The sequence below is a fragment of the Lagenorhynchus albirostris genome, chromosome 17, assembly GCF_949774975.1.
Source record: "Lagenorhynchus albirostris chromosome 17, mLagAlb1.1, whole genome shotgun sequence".
In the NCBI taxonomy this organism is placed as follows: Eukaryota; Metazoa; Chordata; class Mammalia; order Artiodactyla; family Delphinidae; genus Lagenorhynchus; species Lagenorhynchus albirostris.
The window spans coordinates 29200321-29226501 of record NC_083111.1 but is presented as its reverse complement, the minus strand read 5'-3'; the positions used below and the strand labels follow the sequence as shown (position 1 = coordinate 29226501).

General features: G+C 36.6%; 1 protein-coding gene across 1 annotated transcript in view; it reads left to right on the top strand.

Moving 5' to 3' along the window:
• The window catches only part of CNGB3 (cyclic nucleotide gated channel subunit beta 3), a 141125-nt gene that overhangs the window by 31142 nt on the left and 83802 nt on the right, over positions 1 to 26181 (top strand). The window lies entirely within an intron of this gene.

The following is a 26181-nucleotide window of genomic DNA, read 5'->3' as shown; positions in this document are numbered from 1 at the left end:
CAGCAGGCGGACTCTCAACCACTGCGCCACCAGGGAAGCCCTGGGCCTGTACCCTTTTAATTAGCTTTTGCTCCTATTACAGTGGATGAGCTGAACACACCATGTTTCAAGGCGGATTCTTCCAGGAGTGCCCATCCCCCTCATCTACTCAGGACGTCACTCGGGCAGTGTTCCCTTTCTCTCCCTCACCACCTCTCTGTTGGATCATTTCTATAAGCATCTAAACATGTTGTAGCAGTTCTCGCATTTAAACAACAGCAACAAAATGCCCCCCTTAGTTCCACGTGAGCATCAGCTATTGTCCTATTTGTCTGCTCCTCTTACAGCAAATCTCTTCAAACCAATTACCTGTATTCACTTTTTCTATTTCCCCTCCTCCCATGTCTTCGTGACCCTGTTTCAACCAGGATTTTATTCCTTCATTCCACCAGTTTTTTTCCCACTTTTATGAACGTTTTTATTGGCTTTGTCCACTTTTACCAAAGTCAGCAATACCTCTTATGTTGCCAAAGCCAATGGCCGGGCCTCAGTTCTGCTTTTTTCCACCCATCAGAAGCAATTCAGGGTTGATCCCTCACTCACTTCTTGAAATACTATCTTCATTTGGTTTGCCAGATGCCTCTCTCTCTGATTTATGCCCTATCTCAGTGGACATTCTCCTCACCATTCATTGATGGCTCCATCTCATCTCCCCAACCTCTAAACTTGGAAAGCTCCAAGCACAATCTTCAGACCCCTCCTCTGCTCTTCCTACATTCTCTTAGTATGTGATTTTATCTGGTCCTATGGTTTTAAGCAACATTGATACCCTGATGATTCCCAAATTTATATCTCCAGTCCAGATCTCTCCCCAGAACCTCAGTTTCACATACCAATTGCCTACTTAATATTTCCACTGTGGTGTCTATTTGACATGTCCCTTAATTCCCTCACTTCTTCCAAATCTGTTCCTCCTACATCTTCCCCTTCTCAGTAGAAGGCACCTTCATTCTTCCATTTGCTCAAAAATTCACCTTCTTTTTTCTCTCATTCAGTACAGCCAATCCAATAGCAAATTCTGCTGGCTGTTCCTTTGGGACATATTCAGAATCTGACCACATCTCAGCATCTCACACACAGCTGCTACAATGTCTCCTCACTGGTCACCTAGCTTCCACTGTTTGCCCCCTATAATCTGTGTTCAACAGAACAGCCTGGGTGATTGTGCTGAAATGCAAATCATCCCTTTCTCCTCCAGATTCTCCAGTGGCTTCCCATTTCATTCTGAGTGAAAGCTGAAGTCCTCATAATGGCCCACAGGGCCCTACGTTATCTCCCCTGCCACCAACCTCTCCACTGCTCCTCTGACCTTAGCTCCCACCACTTTCACTCTCTCACTCTGACCCAGCCACACCCGAACAGGCTTCCCTCAGATCTCCACATAACTTCCTCCCTCACTTCTTTCAAAGTCTCTGCTTAAATTTCACCTTATTGGAGGGACCTTCCCTGACCACCCTATAGAAAATAGCAGTGTCTTTCACTCCTCCAACTCCATTACCCTGATTTTTTTTTCTTTGTTGCATTTACCATCACCTGACATAGTCTGTATTTTTTAAATGTCTATGTTGTCTGTCTCTCCCTACCAGAAAGTAAGGACTTCATTATGTTTACTTCTATATTCCCAATGTCCAGAAGACTCCTGGCATATAGTAGACATACAATAAGTGAATGAATGAATAATTGAATGATTGAGATCCACAAATTATATAATTTTGGAGGGAAGATAATGCTTTTCCCATAAATATTTACTTCACTCTTAAAATTCTTAAATCTAAACTATTGTCAAGTTAATTTCTCTTAAGTAACTGCTCATCTTCCTCCATGAATATATTTGATCAAGCTCCATGTCTGATTTCACAAAATTTTTATCACAAAATACCACCAAGTTTTTTACAATGTCTCATAGCAAATTCACAATTTAATGTGCTTTTAAGCTATTTGGGGTCAAAAACAAAATTGGACCCTCATGCTTTAACTGATTCCACAAGTATAAGAAGTAGAAGTTATGCATTTGATTTCCTCTCTACAACTGTTGGTTTCAACTGCAATCATTCTAATGACTCATGTGACAACCAGATTTTGAGAAGGCATGGTAATCCGGAGGTGATTGCACTCGGTAGTCACCTCCAGAGTCTAGGACATGAGTTAAGACTCAAATGAAAGAAAAACAATGGTTAAAGTCTGGACTTCGGTAGGCATCTCTCTGTGTAACAAAAGCACCAGGCTATGGGACACAGTAAGCTTTCTACTCAGGGCAAAACTAATTGGAGAAAGGTGTGCTTCTCGCAGGATTAAGATACAAATGGTGGCCACATGAAAGAGCTCTCAAGGCTGTTACACTTTTCCCCACTTGGAGCTCAATGCAGTGTTTTTCTCCCACTAATGAGCAATGCATTTACTCACATGCTTTTAAAATTAGAATCAGGGGATATTTTTTAAAGTAATGAATGTTTTGCTTAAACCATACCAACATGTGTTTTGAAAGGAACTGGAAATGTAACATATGGTTCATGTAGACTGAAACAGGCCTTGTTCAGACATTAATCTGAGGGGAAGAGGGGCTGTTTGCCTAGTTGGCCCCCTTAGGCACAGCAATCATTACTCGATCATCAATGTATTCTTCTTAGATCAAATATTTGGTTTTAATGGAACCTGACAAAGTACTTTGCTCCTGACTTAGAAAGACAATTTTGAAAAGATTCACTGAGGAATATAAACTACAATATGGAAGGAACTGTGTTCTGATTAACAGGCCATTTATGCAGGCAGCTACAATTAAATTACCGTACTTAGCTCACTATTAATAGAGGGCTTCAATAAAGTTCTGAAGTTAACAACTCTTGCTCATCAATAACTTGGTGAAATTTTAGCCAGGTTTAACAACCAGCTTCTGTTTTGATTTCTTCAGATCAGCTCATCAATAACTTGGTGCTCATCAATAACTTGGTGAAAATTTAGCCGGGTTGAACAGCCAGCTTCAGTTTGGTTTCTTCAGGTCAGCATCTGGTTCTGCATCTGCCTGTTCCTATTCCATGTCTCACTATGTCCACAGCATTTGGATCAACTCCATGCATTGGGACAAATACAAATTTAGCAGGCCTAGCATTTCACCATCTCACTGCCCACTGGAGGCCAAAACCTTTGGTACCATATGTAAACCATCTGCAGCTTCATCCCAGAAACTCAGGCTGTAATTTTTCTCTGAATCCTCATACGCTCATGTCAGGTATGTCCCTGATATCAACGCAGCCCTCAGTATTTGGATTTGACAGTCTCTTCTGCTTGCAATCAGAGAAGTTTTTCTGCTTTTAAGGGCTTATGTGATTAGACTAGGCCCACCCAAATAATCTCCCATTTTAAAATCTGTAAGCTGCCAAATTCCTTTTGCCATTAACATAACATATTCCCAGGTTCCAAAGATGAGAGCACGGACACCTTTGGAAGGGCCACCTTTTCTTTTATTCACACCTGAGGTTTATCCACTCTGGAGAATTCAAAAAGTTTACAGGCCCTCAGCATAATTTTGGCGGGCAAATAGAGTAAAAGACTGAACAAAAATTAAACAATGACAATGAAATCTTTCCAAGACCTGAGTTTTAATTGACCAAAGAAAAAAGCTGCCTACTCACTGACAGAAATACATATGAGAATTCTACTCAAAGCAAAATACTGGCAAACAACTTCAGATAATTAGAATTCCTAGGCAATTTGCTTCTTCCAAGATGCTTTTCGAGAGGTATGGGGAGGAGTTTATCGTCTGTGGCTTTAAATGCTTAGACATGGGCTAGTTTAAATTAATTCCAAATCTAATTTTAAATCTAATATGTCCTTAAATGTAGCTGCTGATACCATATTTCTAGTTCCTGGAATGCTAGTGACCTCTGAATTAAGGAGACTTATTACCCTTGTCATTTGCTCATACAAATGATCCCCCAAATTTAAAAAAAAAAGATGGTGTTTTGAAAGTCCTAATGCATTTTTCCATTGTAACAATGTTAAAAGTAACACATGGAAGGTAGACCTACAGAATTCAATTTAGATCATCATTTATTTAAGACCAGTGCTACTTGAAAAGGACTGTAGAACTAATCATGAGAAATTGTATTCTGAGTTCCAACTTGGAACACATCACTGCTAGGGTGCCCCCGACACAGAGCTCCTCTCTCAACTCCCCGCAGTGGATCAAATCACCTAGAGAGTAGCCTCCAGGTTCCTGATGTGGTTCCAAAGCCTGGGCAGAAAGTCCTTCAGAGCAATACCTTCAAGGAAGTGGCAAAAGCGACAAAGCTTTCGTCTTTTGGCGGAAGGCAGAACTTCCCACCTGGGCAGCTTCAAATAAGCCTAATTTCCAGTGATTTACATTTTTCTTTTCTTTCTACCAACACTTTCCTTGGCTCAGTGCCTGAGCCAAGTTTTCAGTATCCCTGCTTAACAATATAGGAAAATACAGCTTGATTGACGATGTTTTCCCCTCTCTCTATCATTAAAGCACAATCTTTTAATAACTGACAGTAAGTTTTCACTGCTAGAAACAGTAAGGTGTCTTAATTTTTATAACATTTATTCTTTCTCATATTTTATACATTTCCACTGCTGGAAATCTGAAAAATAGCACAAACTAAAAGTAAAAACCACTCATAATCACAAGAGTCAGATATAACACCAGAACTACTCACTCTTTGTTGAAAAATACAAATGAATGAATGAACAAGTTCATAGTGTAAGACCAAAAGGAGGTTTTACTCCATTATACAAGGTCCGTGGCAGTCGGCAATAGTCTGCCTAGCACTGGCTCCTACTGTACTGTGGGCTGCTGGACCAAAGCATGGATTGTTAAGAAAAAGAGGCACAGCAGCAATCAATCACAACAAAGCTTGAACTTTCCTCAGAACTGCCTTTGAGCAGCATCAAGGTTTGCACCCAAAAACATGCACATACACTGCCCTCTAGTGCCCATCCACCAGATGTAATGCAGCAACATGCGTTATTGGAATAATTGCAAAGCTGAAAAAAGATCAAAGTAAAGCAATGACTAAGGGGTAGAAGAAAATGATTAGAAAAGAAATTAAATCGTGTGCACTCAGCGAACTTCTATTATGGAAAAATAAATAATCAAAAGCTCTCGTTTTTCTCCTCCTCCTCTCCACCCCATCCCCACCCCCATCTCTCTTTACCAACCCAATACACACATACACACTGTTTTTCATTCTGACCATGGCTGTAAGTAGAAGGAAAAGGATCCTGCAATAAAGCTATGAATTAAGAATTATATTTTATTTATACATATTTGATGTATGTGAAGGATTAAGTAGCCTTGCTTAAAATAGAAATCTGATTAATAGAAAAAAAATGACACATTAATGGAAAATGAAGATGACATCATAAATTACAAGAAAAATGAAAGATTATTCAAAGAATTGTGGTAGGTGGTGTGCTATTCTGAAGAAAGGGAGGTGTATTTAGATCCTCACATCAGTCCAAAGAGCCAACTAGATTTCAGATGCATGAAATTTAAACCAAAATCAATTTTCAAAAATTATGAGAAAATTAAAGAGAACTTTCATCAAATACATGGAGAACTTTCTATGCTGGAAGAAATGACAAAGGAAAATGTGGATAATTTAACTATCAAAATTAAAACTTCATTGTTTAAAAAAACTAGCAGGGGGGCTTCCCTGGTGGTGCAGTGGTTGAGAGTCCGCCTGCCGATGCAGGGGACATGGGTTCGTGCCCCGGTCTGGGAAGATACCACATGCCGCGGAGCGGCTAGGCCCATGAGCCATGGCCGCTGAGCCTGCGCGTCTGGAGCCTGTGCTCCGCAACAGGAGAGGCCACAACAGTGAGAGGCCCGCGTACCACAAAAAAAAAAAAACTAGCAGGGACACAATAAGCAGAGAAAATGTTTACATTTATATAACATATGAAAAGCTCATACGAAAATATAAGAAACAGAATATGACTTCAAAACTGGCAACTAACAAGTAAAAAAATGACTTAAAAGTAAATGTGAAAGCATTCACCTTGAGAGTAATCAAAAAAGTGCTAAAGTATGGTCTGTTGGAAATAGTTCACATATGCAATATTTTGACATTAAATAGACTTAATTCTATTGTTTATTTTTTAATAAGAGCCAATTAATTTATACTTAACTTATTAACACAGTAATATAAAATCATGATGAAGATGATTTTTAAATTCTGTTATAATTTCCAATATGACACTAAAGTGCAATAGTTGGAATAGGAAAAGAGGTTCAACTTGAGAGGAACTTAAAACATGCTTTCAGATAAACAAATTAATTACAGGAGTATTCTACTTCACTAACCTTCAAAATGCAAAGCTGTACCCAAATGATCACCTCCCCTGTCATTGATTACTTATTTTTAAAAAACTAATATTAGCTGAGAAAAATAAACCCAGCACCCAGGACAGTAAATTATATGCCAAAGTAGATGAGGAGACCATAAATAAGGACTGTGGGGGGGAGGGCAGGGAACACAGAAGAGCCCACAATGAGAAAGTTTGAGAGAGGAAAAGAAGTAAGAGAGAAGAGAGAAATACCTTCAATGACAAACTATCTTTATCACCTTAGTTGTAAACTTGCTGTGGTCCAGAGTGACCCCATGTTAAACTGTGAAGTAGCTGAAATTTATCATCATGGTCCATAGAGGCTCTTGACTTCACCCTGGTAGTGCTTTTTAAACTTATTTTCACCCTCTTCACCACAGTGAAAATCCCAAGCTCTTAATACTCTCTCCATCTAACACCCTACCCCTTCCCACTAACCACTAACACTCACCCCATCACCTACACCCCCATGCCTAAGTCTACTTCAGAAGATAAAACAATCTTGGTAATTTATATCTTAACATAAATTATATAATTCTTTTCCAAAAAAAAAAACAAGTTGACCCTAATTCTAATTGTGGAATGGAAAGATTTTCCCCTATTAAGAAATTTTGAATATCATTGAACATGAGGGGAAGCGCTAGGAAGGGAAGGGGACAAAGGAATCAAACAATAGGCAATTTTTTCCTCTCTTTCTAAAAAGATGTCCTTGACTCAATCAAAGCCTCCACCCAGAACAAGCTTGAAATATGCTTTCTATTCCACTCACTAAAGAGAATTACTTACCCTTGACTGTAAGGTCATAATAATGCTCACACACAGGTAGATTCAGAAGTATCATTTGCCCTGATAAAAATTATATTTATATTTAATTTCCGAGGAACATCTAAATAACAAATAACATTCAGAAGAATCTTCAACTATAACTGATTTGAATCTGCTATATAAAAATATGCACATGGGGCTTCCCTGGTGGCGCAGTGGTTGAGAGTCCGCCTGCCGATGCAGGGGACATGGGTTCGTGCCCCGGTCCGGAAAGATCCCACATGCCGCGGAGCGGCTGGGCCCGTGAGCCATGGCCGCTGAGCCTGCGCGTCCGGAGCCTGTGCTCTGCAACGGGAGAGGCCACAACAGTGAGAGGCCCGTGTACCACAAAAAAAAAAAAAAAAAAAAAAATGCACATGTATTAATTTTCAAAGAAGGGTATGATGTAGAATGTGGAAGCTATAGACCACACAGTTCTATGTTGGTCCCTGGCAGAACTCTAGAATGGATTGTTAAATATGAGTTTTAGCACTTAGAAAATAAATGACGCTCCTTAGATAGCAAATGTGGGTTGCTAAAACTCAAGTCCCATTAACCTCATTTTAAAAAAGAATTTGACAGTCTCTTTTTATATCTTCTCAAGCAAGATAGGGAAATGTGTTCAGTGAATTCATAGTTCTCTGAAAAAGTATACCTGCTAAATTTTAATAAATGAGCCAGTATAAATCTGATCTCTAATGACATAACTACAGACTCCATGTGTTATATTGTGCTGCTCAACATTTTTTTTCAATGATTAGGAAAAAGCCATAAATGATACAAGTCCCAAATCTATAAATGAAACAAAATAAGACAGGATGGCAGATACAATTGTGATTGGGTTAAAAAAAATAAATAACAGATTGGAATAATCGATTAAAACAAATGAAACTAAAGGAACTTGATTCTTCTCTTCAAACTTTCACTTACTGTTCTTACAGACTTGGACAAATCTCTTAGTTTGCTAGAACCTCAGTTTCCTCATCTGAAAAGGAGGATAATCACAAGTAGCTTCATTCATGGGGTTGTTGTGAGATTCAAATGAGGAAAAAATCATAAAAACCATTTTAAAATCATGAACTGCAATTCAAATATTCTTTTGAAATATACCAGAAAGAAATGTAGAGTTCCTAGTAGAAGTTTTAAACATTCAACCACTTGAACACAGATTGAGGGAGAGCCCCTTAGGGTGGGAGGAGAGGCAAGACAGGTGAAGAAGATTAAGAGGTACAAACTATTAGTTAGAAAATATATAAGTTACAAGGATGTAATGTACAGCACAGGGAGTATAGTCAACATTTTATAATAATTTTATATGGAGTATAATCTATAAAAATATTAAGTCACTATTATGTACACCTGAAACTAATATTATATTAAATCAACTATGCTTTAATAAAAAAAAAACTCAACAATAACAGAACAACCAACTCAATTATAAAAAAACAATGGGCAAAAGATCTAGACAGACACCTCATCAAAGATAAACAGATGGAAAGTACGCAACATCATTTGTCATTAGGGAAATACAAATTAAAACAAAGAGATACCACTACACACCTATTAGAATGGCTAGAATTCAAAATATTGGCAGCACCAAATGCTACAATGAGGTGGAGCAATAAGAACTCTCGTTCACTGCTAGTGGGAATGAAAAATGGTGCAGTCACTATGGAAGACAGTTCAGCAGTTTCTTACAAAGCTAATCATAGTCTGAATATATGATTCAGCAAACACACTTCTTACCCAAATTTACCTGAATGAGTTGAAAACGTATGTCCACACAAAAACCTGCATACAGGGGTTTATGGCAACTTTATTTATTCATAATTGCCAAATTTTGGAAGCAAACAAGATGTCTTTCATTAGATAAATGGATAAACTGTGTATATCCACACAATAGAATATTATTCAGTGATAAAAAGAAATGTGTAGTCACTAAAAGTCATAGAGGACACTTTAATGAATATTGCTAAGTAAAAGAAGCCAGTCTGAAAAGCTACATACTGTATGATTCCAACTATACAACATTCTTCAAGGCAAACTATAGAGACATAAAAAGATCAGTGTTTTCCAAGGATTTGTGGGAGAGATGTAGGGATAAACAGGTAGAGTACAGGGGAGTTATAGGACAATGAAATTACTCTATATGATATCGTGATGATAGATTCATATCATTATGCATTTGTCAAAACCCACATAACTGTATAGCACAAAGAGTAAATCTTAATGTAAAATATAGACTTTAGTTCATAATAATATTTATTCATCATTGTAACAGATGTACCACACTAATGCAAGATGTTAATAATAGGGGAAACGGAGGGTGGAGGGTGGGGGAGAGGGATAGAAGGCAGGAGCTCTTTGTACTTTCTGCTCAATTTTTCCGTAAACCTAAAACTGCTCTAAAATATGGAGTCTTTATTAAAAAATAATGATAATAAAATCTACTAATTAAAAAGTCTTCCCTTTTGTTGTAGATAAAACTACAGTAAACTTAAGCCCAGTAAGCCAGAACTTCTGGCTCTATGAAGAACAAGAGTTCCTAACGTGTGAAAAGAAGAATAGTGTTTGCTAGCAATTTTTTTAGCAACATGTGAACTTTGCTAAATCCTAACAGTTGAGGTGCTACCCTTTGAAAATCTACTAAAAATATATAGACATTTTCTCCAGAAAAGTATGTATGCACATTTTTAAATTGTATGCAATTTCAGGGCTTCAAGGAATTTCTGAAACCAAAAGAAGAACCTTTAAATAATCAGTGAAGACTAAGTTAAGAACTTTTACAGGAGTATACTGAGCACATAACTCCATAGTTCCCACCTCCGTACTTTTTCTCATGCTATTTCTTCCACTAAAATGCCCTCACCACCTCCCTTCTGCTAGGTCAACAATTCTATTATCTAACCCCATAGTAATTAACAAACGTTACACCCAAGTGCCACCCAAAACATTTCTCTGCTGGTCTTCTCTTTAGCTCCCATGAGACCCACACTCATTCATATCTTCATGCTTCTGCTCACTCTTTTACCCTCTTAGTTTCCTCCATTACTTAAACCACATACTCTTCAAAATCATCTCAAGCCTATCTGCTTTCAAAGCCTTGTCTAATCATTTCTTTATCACACATTGTTAATGTCACACAATTCTGTAAATATGTTAACAATTATAGTTTTTTTAATTTTTATACTAACTTATTTAAGAACAAGTAATGTGACTTACTTTTTAGCATATCATGATACCTATTTCGTAATAGGGACCCCATAAACATTCAATCAGTTCTCCTTGGAGCTTAGCACACTGTAATAGAAGGTAATATTGTAATGTTACAACACTAGTAACAATTAGTTACTGAGTCATTGAATGAATTGTGGACTTTTTTAAAAAAATGATTGTGGTGACATTCATACAACATAAAATTAACCATTTTAAAGTGAACAACTGAGTAGTATTTAGTACATTCACAATGTTGTTCAACCTCGACCTCTATCTAGTTTCAAAATATTCTCATCACTTTAAAGTAAATTTTTTACCCATTAAACAGTTTCTCTCCATTTTTTTTTTCTCCCTCAAGTTCCTAGCATCCACCAGTCTGTGTTCTGTCTCCATGGATTTATCTGTTCTGGATATTTTGTCTAAATGGAGTCACATAACATGTGACCTTTTGTTCCCGGCTTCTTTCACTTAGCATAATGTTCTCAAGGTTCATCCTTGTTGTGGCATGTATCAGTACTTCACTGTTTTTCATGGCCAAATAATATTCCATTGTATGTATATATACTATAATTTGTTTATCCACTCATTCACTGATGGACATTTGGGCTATTTCCATCTTTTGGCTCTTGTGAATAGGGCTATTATACAGGCTTGTACATGTATTTGTTTAACTAACTGTTTTCCACTATTTGAGGCATATACCTAAGTGTGGAGTTATGAGCTCATGTAATAATTCTGTGATTAACTTTTTGAGGAACTGTCAAACTACTTTCCACAGCAACTGAACCATCTTATATGTCCAATAACGTATGAGGTACAAGGGTTCCAATTTCTCCATAACCTTGCCAACACTTATTTTTCATTTTTTTAATTAAAACCACTCTACTGGATTTGAAGTGGTACCTCTGGATGGTGACTTTAAAACATTGGACGGTTTTGAACACATTTTTAACATCTGTAGAGGTAAATTTACTGTGAAGCTAATAAATCTTACGTTTCAGTGTCCCTCACTGAAGACTGTGTTGAAATTAGAATTGAATTTTCTATTCTTTTTCATTAAAAGGGGCCTATAAATTATATGTTTACAGCCCCACAAAACTTGAATTCTCCCTGCACACAAGCAAATAAGAATATCTACTGTTCAAGAGTATAACAAAAATATCCCTATCTCCAGCTATGGTGGTGTATTCTTTTGCTTTCAAAGTCACCGTGCTTGACTTAAACCTTTTTGACAAATAATCTTACCACCTGAGAAAGATGTTTAAGAACCTAGTATTACAGGTAGCATGACAGAAATCATAATAATCCCAGCCACTTATCAATTTCAGGACACCCTGAGTCCAGCTTATTGCTAGAAAGCCAAACATAAATTTCTGTTTCCAAAAGGATACATACACAGTTCTGCTGACAATTACCTCTTCTTCTCAAATATCAAATTAAAAAGAACAGAGCCATAGGGAGTCTGCAATATTTTAAAGCCATAATCTCTTTTACATTACTTCTGCATTTTGCTTGTAGCCAATAAGGTGATTCTGTCACATTCACTAAGAGGAATCAAATTTATATGACTATTGATGTCCCTGATTTACATAAAAATCTGTGATGCACATCCAAGATCTGTACTGACTACAAATAGATCAAATGGCGAGCTCCCTCAACCATGCACATATGATTTATGAGTAAGATTTTCTGCTGTGTGCTGTTATACCCTTCAGAAACTAGGTTATTTGAATTGAATATTCAGTGTAGTACAGTATGTGACAGACTATGCAAATTATTTGCACAAGACATGCCATGGTAAGTAATTTTGACTGTAAACCTTGATTACAATGTTCATCAGGAGAGTGGGCTGCCTCTCCAAAAAGCCTTGGAAATTTATGTTATTGTCCCATATGGTGTTCTTTGTTTTCCACATTTTCCTCTTAAAGATCCAAATGTATTCCCATAGTTTATCATTTATTCTCCCCTGTAAAATAGTCCCTTTACCTTACATATAAGCGAACTAACTTTAAGTTAGTGTCATTCAATTTTAACAAGTTCACCTTCCAGTTCATTTTGCTAAAATAGGACCAAATGACTAGATTCTTACTCAGTTATGTTGATGTACTCTGAATATTCTCCACTTTTTAAGAGAAGTAACTCACTATAAGACTAGTTTGGCTTCTTAAAATCAAAATACTTACCTTTCACAGATCACCAAACATTGAGTTCTAATTATTTCCTTTTTTCTTCTACAGTTCTGTCAAAATTTGTTAAGAACCTTCTATCCCTTATTTTCATACATGGTTTTTTAATCATATAGGCTGGGCCTCAGTTAGTTCATCAGGAAAGGGATATAATAAAGTCCATCTCATTGAGTTTTGTGAGAAACATCTGTGATATTGACACAGCTAGCATTCAAGAAAAGTTAGGACTTTTCCCCCTTCCCTTCAAGAAGAGAAAATGGGTGCTTAAGCAAAAGAAAAAGTGTGACTTCTGCCAACATTTACAGATTTAAGCTTGAAAGACTACTCTCATGGAACAATATTTCTCAAACTTTACTGTGCATACAAATTATCTGAGGAGCTAGTCAAAATGTAGATTCTTTTTCAATAGATCTGGGGTGGGGCTTGATATTCTGGGTTTCTGAAAAGTTCTCAGGGGATGCCAATACTACAGGTCCGCAGACCACCCTTTGAGTGACAAGGTTATAAAACTCCATGTTTCTACCTAAGTATGCTAAATGTAACTGAGCAGGTAACTTGCTGTTTTTTTATTTAATGAATCTTTTAATTTGGGATAACAGTAGATTTATATACAGTTATAAGAAATAATATAAAAACCTCCCATATAACTTTCACTCAATGATAACATCTTGCAAGCTATAGAACAATAGCACAACTGGTATATTAACATTGAGAATCCACTGATCTTACTCAGATTTCCCCGGTATTACTTGTACTCATTTGTGTGTGTGCATGTGTGTTTTATGTAATTTTATCACATGTGTAAGTTCACATATCCATCATGAATGAAGATACAAAAGAGTTCTATCAAGGATCTCTCCTGTTGCCCCTTATAACCACAAGCATCTCTCTCCCTACCCAGCACCCTCTCCCTTCCCTGCCCCCTGACAATCACTAATCTGTTTTCCAACTCTATAATTTTGTCATTTCAAGAATGTTATATAAATGGAACTGTCAACATCTAACCTTTGGAGACTGGTTTCTAATCAGTATAATTCCTAGAGATTCATGCAAGTTATTGTGTGCATCAATAATGCATTCCTCAGGGTATATTGCACCACTATTTACAATAGCCAGGACATGGAAACAACCTAAACATCCAATGACAGATGAATGGATAAAGAGGATGCGGCACATATTTACAATGGAATATTACTCAGCTAAAAACGAATGAAATTGGGTCATTTGTTGAGACGTGGATGGATCTAGAGTCTGTCATACAGAGTGAAGTAAGCCAGAAAGAGAAAAACAAATACTATATATTAACACATATGTGTGTAATCTAGAAAACTGGTACAGATGAACTTATTTGCAGGGCAGGAATAGCGACGAAGACATAGAGAATGGAGATGTGGACACGGGGGGGATGGGGAGGGTGGGACGAAGTGGGAGATTAGGTTTGACATAAATACACTACCATGTGTAAAATAGCTAGTGGGAACCTGCTGTATAGCACAGGGAGCTCAGCTTGGTGCTCTGTGATGACCTAGATGGGTGAGATGAAGGGTGGGAGAGAGGTGCAAGAGGGAGGAGATATAGGTATACATATAGCTGATTCACTTCATTGTACAGCAGAAACTAATACAGCATTGTAAAGCAATTTTACTCCAATCAAAAAAAAAAAGAAATTAAAAAAAATGCATTCCTTTTTTTACCCATTATATGGCTGTACCATAGTTTAATCATTCAGTCACTGAAGAACATCTAAGTTCTTTTCTGTTTGGGCTTATGACCCAAAAAAATCTGCTATTGAACATCTGTGTACAGGCTTTTGTGTGAACACAAGTTTTTAGTTCTCTGGGATAAATGCTCAAGTGTGCAATTGTTGGTCCATATGATAATCACGTTTAGTTTTATAAGAAATGATGCAGTTTCTCCATATTATTGCCAACATTTGGCGATGTTACTTTTTTTATTTTAGCCATTTTGATAGATGTGTAGTGATAGATCACAGCAGTTTTAATTTGTATTTCATAATGGTCAGTGATGTTCTAGATGTTTCATGTGCTTATTTGCCATCTGTATATCTTATTTTGTGAAATGTCTGTTCATGTCTTTTGCTCAATGTATACTTGGATTCTTTTGATTTTTTGCTAGTAAGTTTTGAGAGTTTTTTATGTACTCTAGGTACTAGACCTCTGTCAGATATGTAGCTTGCAAGTATTTTCTCCCACTCTGTTGTTTGCCTTTCATCCTTCTAACAGGATCTTCCACAGAGCAAAAGTTTTTAATTTCAATCAGGTACAATTTATCCATTTGTTTCTTTTATGGACTATGCTTTTGGTGTCAAAGTTAAGAATTCTTTGTCTAGTCCTAGACACAGAAGAATTTCTCCTTTTATTTCTAAGAGTTTTATAGTTTTATATTCAACACACAGTTTATGATCCATTTTGAGTTAGTTTTTATATAAAGTATGAGGTTTAGGATTAAGTTCATTTTTTTGTTTTGGATGTCCAGTTGTGGCAGAATGTTGTGTTGAAAGGGCTGTTCTTCCTCCTCTGAATTGCTTTCATACCTTTGTCAAAAATCAGTTGGTATATTTTTAATGGTAGCATTAATGTTTTGTCCCCAAACATGAAGGTCTGTCCCCTGTAATAGATAACTGATAGCAATCAAGACTAGGGCAGTGGGAATTTCCTGGCAGTCTAGTGGTTAAGACTCAGTGCTTTCATTGCCATGGGCCCAGGTTCAATCCCTGGTCAGGAAACTAAGATCCCACAAGCCGTGCAGCATGGCCAAAATAAATAAATAAATAAATAAGATTATGGCAGTGAAACAGTCAGTACAAATTTCCTTATGAAAATATAATTCCTAGAAAAGAAGGACAATTATTATGGCCTGCTTTCATCCTAAGGAAAGTTTCAATATAGAGCCAGACTACTGGCACAGTTCTTTCACTGAGTTTCAGCAGTTATCTGCAACTTGTTTAGTTTCATCTTGCTCTTTATTAATCTACTTCTAATAGCCACTTTATCTTTTCATTTAGTGGTTTAAAGGTCAAAAATTATTTAAGTTTTAGCCACATGCTAAAATTATTTAAATTAAAGCCTCCTGCTTTAACATGTTTAGTTTGGCTTTTTAGTGCTTCAGTTCAGCTTGATGTCTCTTTTAGCATTTAGAAGAAGAAGGGGAAGAAGAAACAATGAATTGGACATTCAGAGTATCTCTTAAATACATGCACCACTCTCTCCTTTATTTCAATATTAAACTGAATACTCATTTTTTACTCTTTCATTATTAGATACTATTAATTATATACCTGGGATATAATTGATGTATCTCTATACTTTCAGAGAAAAGAAGCTGGGCAAATATTTTCCAATCAAGGAAATGTATCTCTGCTAACATTTACTACTCAGCCACTCTTAAGGAAGAATCTATCCCAGAAGTTTGCCCAGCCAGACACTGAACTGCCAAACTTCTAAATGGGCAGGGATGGGCAACCTGGTGCTCCAGGGCTTTAAAGGCTGACCACAGGACAGGGATCAAGATAGCAGAGTAAAAAGATCCTGAGCTCACCTCCTCAAATGGACACACCAAAACTATAACTACACATAGAATAGCTATCCTCTGAGAATGACCTGAAAACTAACAGAACAGCTCTTCTACAACTATGGATATAAAGAAAAAACAACATTGAGATGGATAGGAGTCAGGACTCACACCTCCAGGGTGGTGACCTACAAGCAGGAGGGGTATCACAAACGTGAAGGTCCTCCTTCAGGAGTGAGAGGTCTGAGCCTCACCTTGGGCACCCCAGCTCTGGGGACCTTCACCAAGTAGGCAAGCTCCCATAATATCTGGCTTTGAAAACCAGCAGGGCTTTCATCTAGAAGAGCCAGTGGGCTATGGAAAACCAAGACTCTGCTCTTGAAGGGCTCACATGCAAACTCACTACAAATCTGAGCATAGAGGCAGCAGTTTGAAAATCACCTGACCATAAGTGAAGATTTATTGACTAACTTTAGGGCAAGTGCCAAAAAGGCAAGGGTCTGCTGGAAATTTATCTGGGGACCAAAGTGTTGGTGGATGCCATTTTTATTCTCCTCTACCTAGCTGGCCTGGCACTGGCATGCTCCATTTCTGACATTCACCATCTATATTGCTAGCACCCCTTGCCCCACCTTGGCATTCCCCTCCTGACCTGCCCTACCCAACCAGCCTGCCCTAGTCAGCACCTTTCCAATGCAGCTCCCACCTTGCCACATTTTGTTGGTGGCCCAGAACCAGACTAGCACCCCTCAAATTAGCTACTCCCCCTCCACACTCAGCCAGTGGCCTCTGCCAGGATAGGTGCCCCTCCTAGAGTGGCTTCCAACTTACCACACCCAGTTAGTATCCTTGGATCAGACAGGCACCTCTCCAAAGTGGCTCCCAACCCAGGGGCAACCCTACCCACCAGTGCACCCCCAACAATCATGGCACCACCAAAATAAAGGCCACATACAGGCTACATGGGGGACACATCTGGAACACCAGGATCTACTAACAAGAAGGGATTGCTTTTCTAGGCCCCAACTTTCTACATAAGGCCACTCCTTCAAGACCAGGTGACACAGATGATCTACCTAACACGTAAGCACAGAGAGGTAGGATAAATGAGGAAACAGAGAAATATGGTCAAAACAAAAGAACAAGACAAAACCTCAGAAAAAGGATGAAACGAAATTGAGATAATCTATCTAATAAAGAGTTAAAAGTTATGGTCATAAAGATGCTCACCAAAATCAGGAGAAAACTGAATTAACACAGTGAGAATTTCAACAATGTAATAGAAAATATAAAAAAGAACCACTTAGAGGTGAAGAATACTATAACTAGAATGAAAGAAAAATACACTAACTTAACAGCAGATGAGCTGATTCAGAAGGACAGATCAGTGAACTGGAAGACAGAGTAGTGAAAATCCCCTAATCAGAACAGCAAATTAATTAATTAATTAATTAAAAAAGAATTTTAAAAAGACAGGATAGTTTAAGAAATCTCTGGGACAACTTCAAGCATACTAACATCCACATTATATGGGTCCCAGCAGGAGAAGAGGGACAGAAAGGGACAGAAAACTTATATGAAGAAATAATGGCTGAAAACTTTCCTAACCTGAAGAAAGAAACAGATGTCCAGGTACAGGAAGCAGAGTCCCAAATAAGATGAACCAAAGAGACACACTCCAAGACACATTATAATGAAAATGTCAAAAGTTAAACACACAATCTTAAAGGCAATAAGAAGAAAACAACTAGTAATGTATAAGGAAATTTTCTGCAGGAACATTATAGGCCATAAAGAACTGGAACAATATATTTAAAGTATTGAAAAGAAAAAACTTACAAGAATATGCTAACTGCAAGGTTATTATTCAGATTTGGAGAGATAAAGGGTTTCCCAGAGAGGCAAAAGCTAAAGGTGTTCATCACCACTAACCTGCCTGTAGAAGAAAGGTTAAAAGAACTTTCAGCAAAAAAGAAAATGCCATAACTACCAATAAGAAAATACATGAAACAAACAATTTCACTGGTAAACACAAAAATATAGTACAGATAGTGGATCAATGACTTACAAAGTTAGTATGAATGTTAAAAAACAAAGGTAGTAAAATCAACTATGTCTACAATAATTAGTTAAGGGATACACAAAATAAAAAGATGTAAGATATGCTATCAAAACTCGGAAACCTATAAGAGATACACAAAAAATAAAGAGAAAAGAATCCAAGTGTAACACTAAAGATAGTCATAAAATCACAATGGGAGAAAACAAGAGAAGAAGAAAGGAACAGAGAGGAATTATAAAAACAAGAAAACAACAAAATGGCAATAAGTACATATGTATCATTACTTTAAATGAACTAAATGCTCTAATAAAAATACATAGGGCTTTCCTGGTAGCGCAGTAGTTGAGAGTCTGCCTGCCAAATCAGGGGACATGGGTTCATGCCCCGGTCCGGGAAGATCCCACATGCCACGGAGCGGCTGCGTGCGTGAGCCATGGCCGCTGAGCCTGCGCGTCCAGAGCCTGTGCTCCACAGTGGGAGAGGCCACAACAGTGAGAGGTCCATGTACTGCAAAAAAAAAAAAAAAAAACACATAGAGTTGCTGAATGAACACAAAAACAAGACCCATCTATATAATGCCTGCAGGAGACACACTTCAGATCTGAAGATACACAAAGTCTGAAAGTGAGGGAAAGGAAAAGGTATTATATGCAAATGGAAACAAAAAGAAAGCTGGGGTAGCAATACTTATGTCAGACAAAACAGACATAAAAACAAGTTTCTAAAAGAGATTTTTAAAAGGATATTGCATAATGATACAGGGATCAATCCAACAAGAGGATATAACACTTTAAAATACTAATGCACCCAAAATAGCAGACCTAAATATATAAAAGAATATTAACAGACATAGAAAGAGAAATTGACAATAAAACAATATAGTAAGGGACTCTAATACACCACTTACAGCAAAGGATAAATCATTCAGACAGAAAATCAATAAGGAAACACTGGCCTTGAATGATATATTAGACCGGTAAATTTAATAGATATATAGAGAACATTCCATCCAAAACAGCAAAGTACACATTGTTTTCAAGTGTATATGGAATATTCTCCAGGATACAACACATGTTAGACCACAAAACAAATCTCAATAATTTGAAGAAGATTTAAATCATGTGAAACATCACTTCTAACCACAACAGTATGAGACTAGAAATCAACTACAATTATTTTTAAAACTGAAAAAAAAAAAAACAGATGGAGTCTAAACAATATGCTACACAACAACCAATGGGTCACTAAAAATATCAAAGTGGCAATAAAAAAATACCTGGGGACAAATGAAAATGGAAACATAACATTACAAAATCAATGTGAGGCAGCACAAGCAGTTCTAAGAGGGAAGTTTATACTACAAACTACAAAAAGAAAAAGAAGAAACAAAGCTCAAAGTTAGAAGGAAGGAAATAAAAAAGATCAGAGAAGAAATAAATGAAACAGAGACAAAAAAAACAAGAAAAATGATCAATGAAACTAAGAGCTGGTTCTTTGAAAAGATAAACAAAATTGATAAACTTTTAGCCAGACTCATCAAGAGATAGAGAGAACCCAAATAAATAAAATCAGAAATGAAAGAGAAGTTGCCTCTGACACCGCAGAAATACAAACGATCATAAGAAATTACCAAAATGGACAATCTGGATGAAATGGATAAATTCCTAGAAATGTACAATCTTCCAAGACTGAATCAGGAAGAAATCGATAATATGAACAGACCAATTATCAGTAAAGAAAGTGAATCAGTGCTAAAAAAAAAAAAAAACTCTCAACAAACCAAAGTCCAGAACAAGACAGCTGTGCACATAAATTTTACCAATCATTTAAAGAAAAGTTAACACTTAACCTTCTCAAACTATTCCAAAAAATTGAAGAAGAAGGAACGCTTCCAAACTCTTTCAACAAGGTCGGCATCATCCTGATACCAAAACCGGATAAAAACATCACACAAAAAAAGAAAATTACAGTCTAATATACTTGATGAACATAGATGCAAAAATCCTCAATGAAATATGAGCAAACCAAAGTCAACAATACATTAAAAGGATCATACACTATGATCAAGTGGGATTTCTTCCAGGGACTCAAGGAGGGTTCAGAAAGGCTATCATCAAAAAGACAAAATATAACAGGTGTTTGTGAGAATGTGGAGAAAAGGAAACCCTTGTTCACTGTTGGTAGGAGTATAAACTGGTACAGCCACTATGGAAAACAGTATGGAAATTTCTCAAAAAATTAGAAATAGAACTACCATATGATCCAGCAACTCCACTTCTGGGTATTTACCCAAAGAAAATAAAAACACTAATTGGAAAAGATATATGCACCTCAATGTGTATTGCAGCACTATTTACAGTAGCCAAGATATGGAAGCGACCTAAGTGTCTATTGATAGATGAATAGATAAAGAAGATGTAATATATATGTATATCACATATATACAGTGGAATATTGCTCAGCCATAAGAAATAATGAAATCTTGCCATTTGGGACAAACTGGGTGAGCCTAGAGGGTTTTATGCTAACTGGATTAAGTCAGATAGAGAAAGACAAATACCTTATGATTTCACTTACAAAACTAACTAAACTAAACTAAAACAGACTCATAGATACAGAGAACAAATGGATGGTTGCCAGAGAGAAGAGGAGTAAGGGGATAGGCGAAATAATTGAAGGGGATTAAGAGGTACAAACTTTCTGTTATAAAATAGATAAGTCATGGGGATGTAATACACAGAATAAGGAATATATTGTATTAAAAATATACAATAGGGCTTCCCTGGTGGCGCAGTGGTTGAGAGTCCGCCTGCCGATGCAGGGGACGCGGGTTTGTGCCCCAGTCCGGGAAGATCTCACATGCCGCGGAGCAGCTGGGCCCGTGAGCCATGGCCACTGAGCCTGCGCATCTGGAGCCTGTGCTCCGCAACAGGAGAGGCCGCAACAGGAGAGGCCTCAACAGTGAGAGGCCTGCGTACCGCAAAAAGAATAAATAAATAAAAATATAAAATAAAAATATAAAAATATACAATAATATTGTATTAATTTTAAATGGTGACATCTGGTAACTAGACTTATCATGGTGATCATCTCATAATATATGTAAATGTTGAATCACTATGTTGTACACCTGAAGCTAATATAATATTGTATGTCAATTACACTTTAATTTTTAAAAAGCTGATCGAAACTACACACAAGCCACCAGAGTTCAGACTTCTGTTCAACAGTCCTGTGCCCCAGTGTGCAGAATCATAACCTAACTCCACTTATTTGATGATCCTCACCCTGAATTCTCCTCCCTAGTCTGCCTAGTCTGATTTATTTCTGTGCTATTTTCAGTTTCTCTGAGGCTCTCTTGTGATTTTGCTTCATTGACTCAGACAGTCTTGGTTTCTCTCTTTCTATAAATTACCTTTCTTCACACTTAAATTATTGAATTGCTCCAAAGGGAAGCCCTTCCTGCCAGGAGCTCTCCACTGGCATCCTTATGGAGGAAATCAATCTCTGCATCATGAGCTTCTGTTCCATCCTCAGGCCACAGCAACATGTACTGCTGCTAAAACAATTACAAATATGCCTCAAGGTAATTGACATTTTTGAGGGGGGAGTTGAAATTGTTCTACACTATCTTTGTCACACCTGCCTCTTGCTATCCACGGTCTCATTCCCAATTTACTCATAGCAGAAGAAGTCAGAACCCAAAACATTCATCTTCCATTGTTTAGTAATGATTGGGATTACTGTGCCTTAAGGAAAGGAAACCAAGCCTTGTCCTTTCTCTAGATTTTGTCCTCTCTGATGCAGTAAAACTAACTGGGTGCAGATTTCTACTTAGGGAATATTTTCACTTAAGATTAGTAGGTGGATGAGTAGATCCACAGTCTGCCCTGAAGAAATAGCATATCTCTCTTCAGCATGTGGCTTCAATTTAGATTCAGGGAAAAGTTGGAGAATGTACTTTAGTCTCAAGGCCTGAACTGAATTTCTCAACATAGTTTTTATCGGAGCTCTATATTCTCCACCAGGAAAAAATCCCAACTCCTTCATCTGCTTCCTCTTTTTAAACTATTTTACCTTTTAAATTATATTCCTAGCATCAGAGGAAGAAGCCTCCATACAACACCTGATATGAATATTGAATTTACTGCTTTATAAGCAAGTCAGAGCTATGCTTGGAAGGTTAAGTCTTCCTGAGCAAAGCAAAGAGCTGGTCTTACATAAGGTTTGACACCATGGAGTTCAAGAAAAATTCATTTTCCCTTAGAAATTGCTAAGTCTTCTAATATTTTCTAGAAATTTCTAGTATCCAGTAGTGCCAATGAGAAATCTCATGCCAATCTAATGCTTCTTTATTTATAGGTAATTTTTTCCACCTCTGGAAGCTTTTAGTATTTTTCTCTTTAATCTTAATGTTCTGAGATTTAACCAGTTTGCTAGGTTTGGGTTTTCTCTTACTTATCTCACTCACATTTGGTGACCTTTTTAAATCTAAAGACTTGTGCATTTCTTCAGCTCTATAAAAAAGGTTTCTCTATAGTTTTAATTAATTTATCTCCTTCTTTTTCTCTATTCTCTCCTTTGGGAACTTATCTAGCTTTTGTTAGAACTTCTAGATCTATCTTTCATGTCTTACTTACCTTTTTTTACCATCAATCCTCTTACCACGTCTTGCATGCTTTTATATTTCCTGTCCTTCTGTGTTATATTCTGGGAGAATTCTTCAGCTTACTAATTCTCTCTTCAGTTTTGTCCATTCTGTAATTTAGCTAATCTCATAAATTTTTTTGTTTTTATTGTTGTTGTTATTTTATTTTTGATTTTTGGATGGTTAAAATTTTTATCTCCAAGTCTCTAGTTGATTGTCTTTCACAATTAACATTCTAAGTAACATAAAATAGATTCCCTCTCTTATCTCCATGAAGATATAAATCTTTTATAAAAATTATTGTCTGTTTTGTTCATTTCCTCAGGTACTAGTTTTTGTTTTCTTTAATGCTTCTCATAGTGCTGATTTTGCACAATTGTTTGACAATCTTTGGCTTGTGTAATCATCATTGTATTGAAATTCTCCATAACTTCAGTAGATCAGCTGTATACAAAGGGAGATAATAGATGTGGTCTACCTTAGGGATGGAAGTATTTTATAATCAACATTGTTTACTATCAGCACATAGTGACAATAAAAAGACTGACTTTTAGTTATGTATATTTTTTTAATTCTCTGCAGACATTGCCCCCCTTAATTGCTGTCACCTGGGGACGATCAGTCCCACTAAACCCTCTCTCACTCTACCTCCTCAATTCATCCCACCACGTGATAAGCCATTGCTATGGATTCTGTTCCATTTACTGTCTTCTTTCTACAGTGATTGTGGGGGAAAGCATTGCTAAGAAAAAAATAGATAAGCAACAAGGATTACAGTAAAACACTATGACTTATACCCAATATCTTGTAATAACCTATAATGAAATATCTGAAATTAATTCAGCCAAAAACCTGAATCACTATGCTGTACACCTGAAGCTAACACAATTTTGTAAATAAACTATACTTTAATTTAAAAATTGCTAAGGGTATAACACTAACTCATTGTCTGGGCATATAGTCCCCTATTCCCTCTGAGTTTTGCCAAACACCTGGGATACAGCTCTGCTTCTCCAGTCCAAAGCCCATAGTACTGCCCCACCCTAGAGACAATTGCTTCTGCTTTCATCCACTCCGTGCAGACTTGGTGAGAAAGAAGTCAACCTACTTCACTTACTGTGAACATTGTTCCTCATATAATCACCGTAATGGTAGACTGTGGCTCTTGAACCACCCTCTTCAAGGGTAGAGTACTTCCAGAACCCTTCTCACTTTGCAAGAAACATCTGTGAGTGTTTTAGGTAGTGGTTTTCTTCATTAATAATAACAACAGTGGCCTGCTCTAAGAGCTTCACAATTTGTGAGAATTTTTGAGAATTAAATGAGTTAATGAGTACATGAAGCCATGTACTTTCTGTCACTAAGAAACTTCTCACATTTCCTATTTTCCAGCTAACAATTTCCTGTTTTCCATCACTGTAGATTTTCTTAATTACCTTTTCTGTCATTTATAGAGATTTATGGCATTCAGCCTATTTTCTTGATCTAATTTTTTATCTGCTTCTTAAAATAGCTTTACCCTTTTTTTTTCTAGACGTGTAAGCATTCTGTAATAGTCTGCTCAGGCTGTCATAACAAAATACCACAGACTGGGCAGCTTAAACAACAGAAATTTATTTTCTTACAGTTCTGGAAGCTAGAAGTCCAGATCAAAGGACTGTCATAGTTTGTAAAGACTTCTTTTCTTGGCTTGTAGACAGCTACCTTATTATTATGTCCTCACTTGGCCTTTCTTCTGTAAATGTACAGAGAGAGAGAGCTCTCTGGTGTCTCTTCCTCTTCTTATAAGGACACCAATCCTGTTGGATTAGGATCTCACTCTTATGACCCTATTTAACTTTAATTACCTTCCTAAAGGTCCCATCTCCAAATAGTCACATTGGGGGTTATGATATCAACATATGAATTTGGGGGGGACAATATTCAGTCCATAGCACATTCTAACAGATCAATTCTTAAAGAAAAGAGCAATTTACTCAGAGGAAGCTAATAAGTAAGAACAAATGTAAGGGCACATGTAAAATGAAAGAGAGGGCTATTAACTAAAGAATCTTCAAAGTGAATACAGAGTATGGTATCTTTCCTGATGAAAACTAGTGTGCAAAAATATCTGTAGCATAAATGAATGTGACATTCAAAATGCATCTCAACTTCCCCAAGACACCAATTTTCAGGAACATTTGTGAACTTATTCTTTGACTCATTCAGTCTGGTATTGTATAAAATAAATTATATAGTTGTTGCTTACTTTACTCTCAAACCTGAAATTCTTTAGGGAATTTAAGATGTTTATTAAAATGAAATGTATTAGTATTAAGACTATTTCATGTTGATATTCATATGCTATAAAAGAAACCCAAATTCTCTTTCCAATTGGGTAAAGATTTGGAAAGGGTTACTCTTCTTATGTTGTTGATGTGTTTGTATGTGTATATGTGTGCATATACGTGTACATATGGGACTTACGGATATAAATTTAAAATCTATGTGGCAATATTTTTGTAACTTTTTGGTGACTTTAGTCTTAAGTAGTCACTTAACTTTTAACAAACTTAGGCACCACCACACTTATTATGGACCATTAGAATGTGATTCATAACAATAAAAATAAGTGTTATGTACACAACCTCCAGCACTTACAGATTAACAGAAGAAGAGATCTAGACAGTAGACTGCTGGAAGAGGTTTGCAAACAAGGTTTGTAGCCATAAATGTATCATAGGCTGTCCTACACAGATCAAGAATAATTTAGGTTAGGAACTTGTGGATCATAATATCCATATGTACATTATCATATGTACAAATTAATGTTTACAAACTATACCATATGTAGAAATGAAATGTGACAAGCAACTCAAAGTTTTCAGAGTATTTAGAGGTAAATGTGAGAAGACAGCAAAGTGAGAATTGGTTAAGTTATATATTAATGACCCAAGTTTTTGCTTAAAATTTGTAGGTTTTATGATAGAGCACAAGATACATTGATAAAAATCAGAATTTTGTGCAAATTTCAAGTATTTTTGTTCAGAAATTTAATCCTACAAAAATTTTCACTTATTCAAATCAGATTTCTTTTCTTCAAATGTAACTTTTGAGGACATCTCTCTGAATTTATCATTAATTAATACAAATACAAGACTGAAAAAACTGACCTGCTCCTCTCCCCATCCCAAACTTCCCAAATTAGAAAATAATATTCTTTTTTATTGAAATATAGTTGATGTACAATATTATGTTATTTTTAAGTATACTACATGGAGATTTGACATTTTCATAAATTATGAAATGATCACCACCATAAGTCTGGTAGCCATCTGTCCCCTGATAAAGTTATTAAACATTATTGA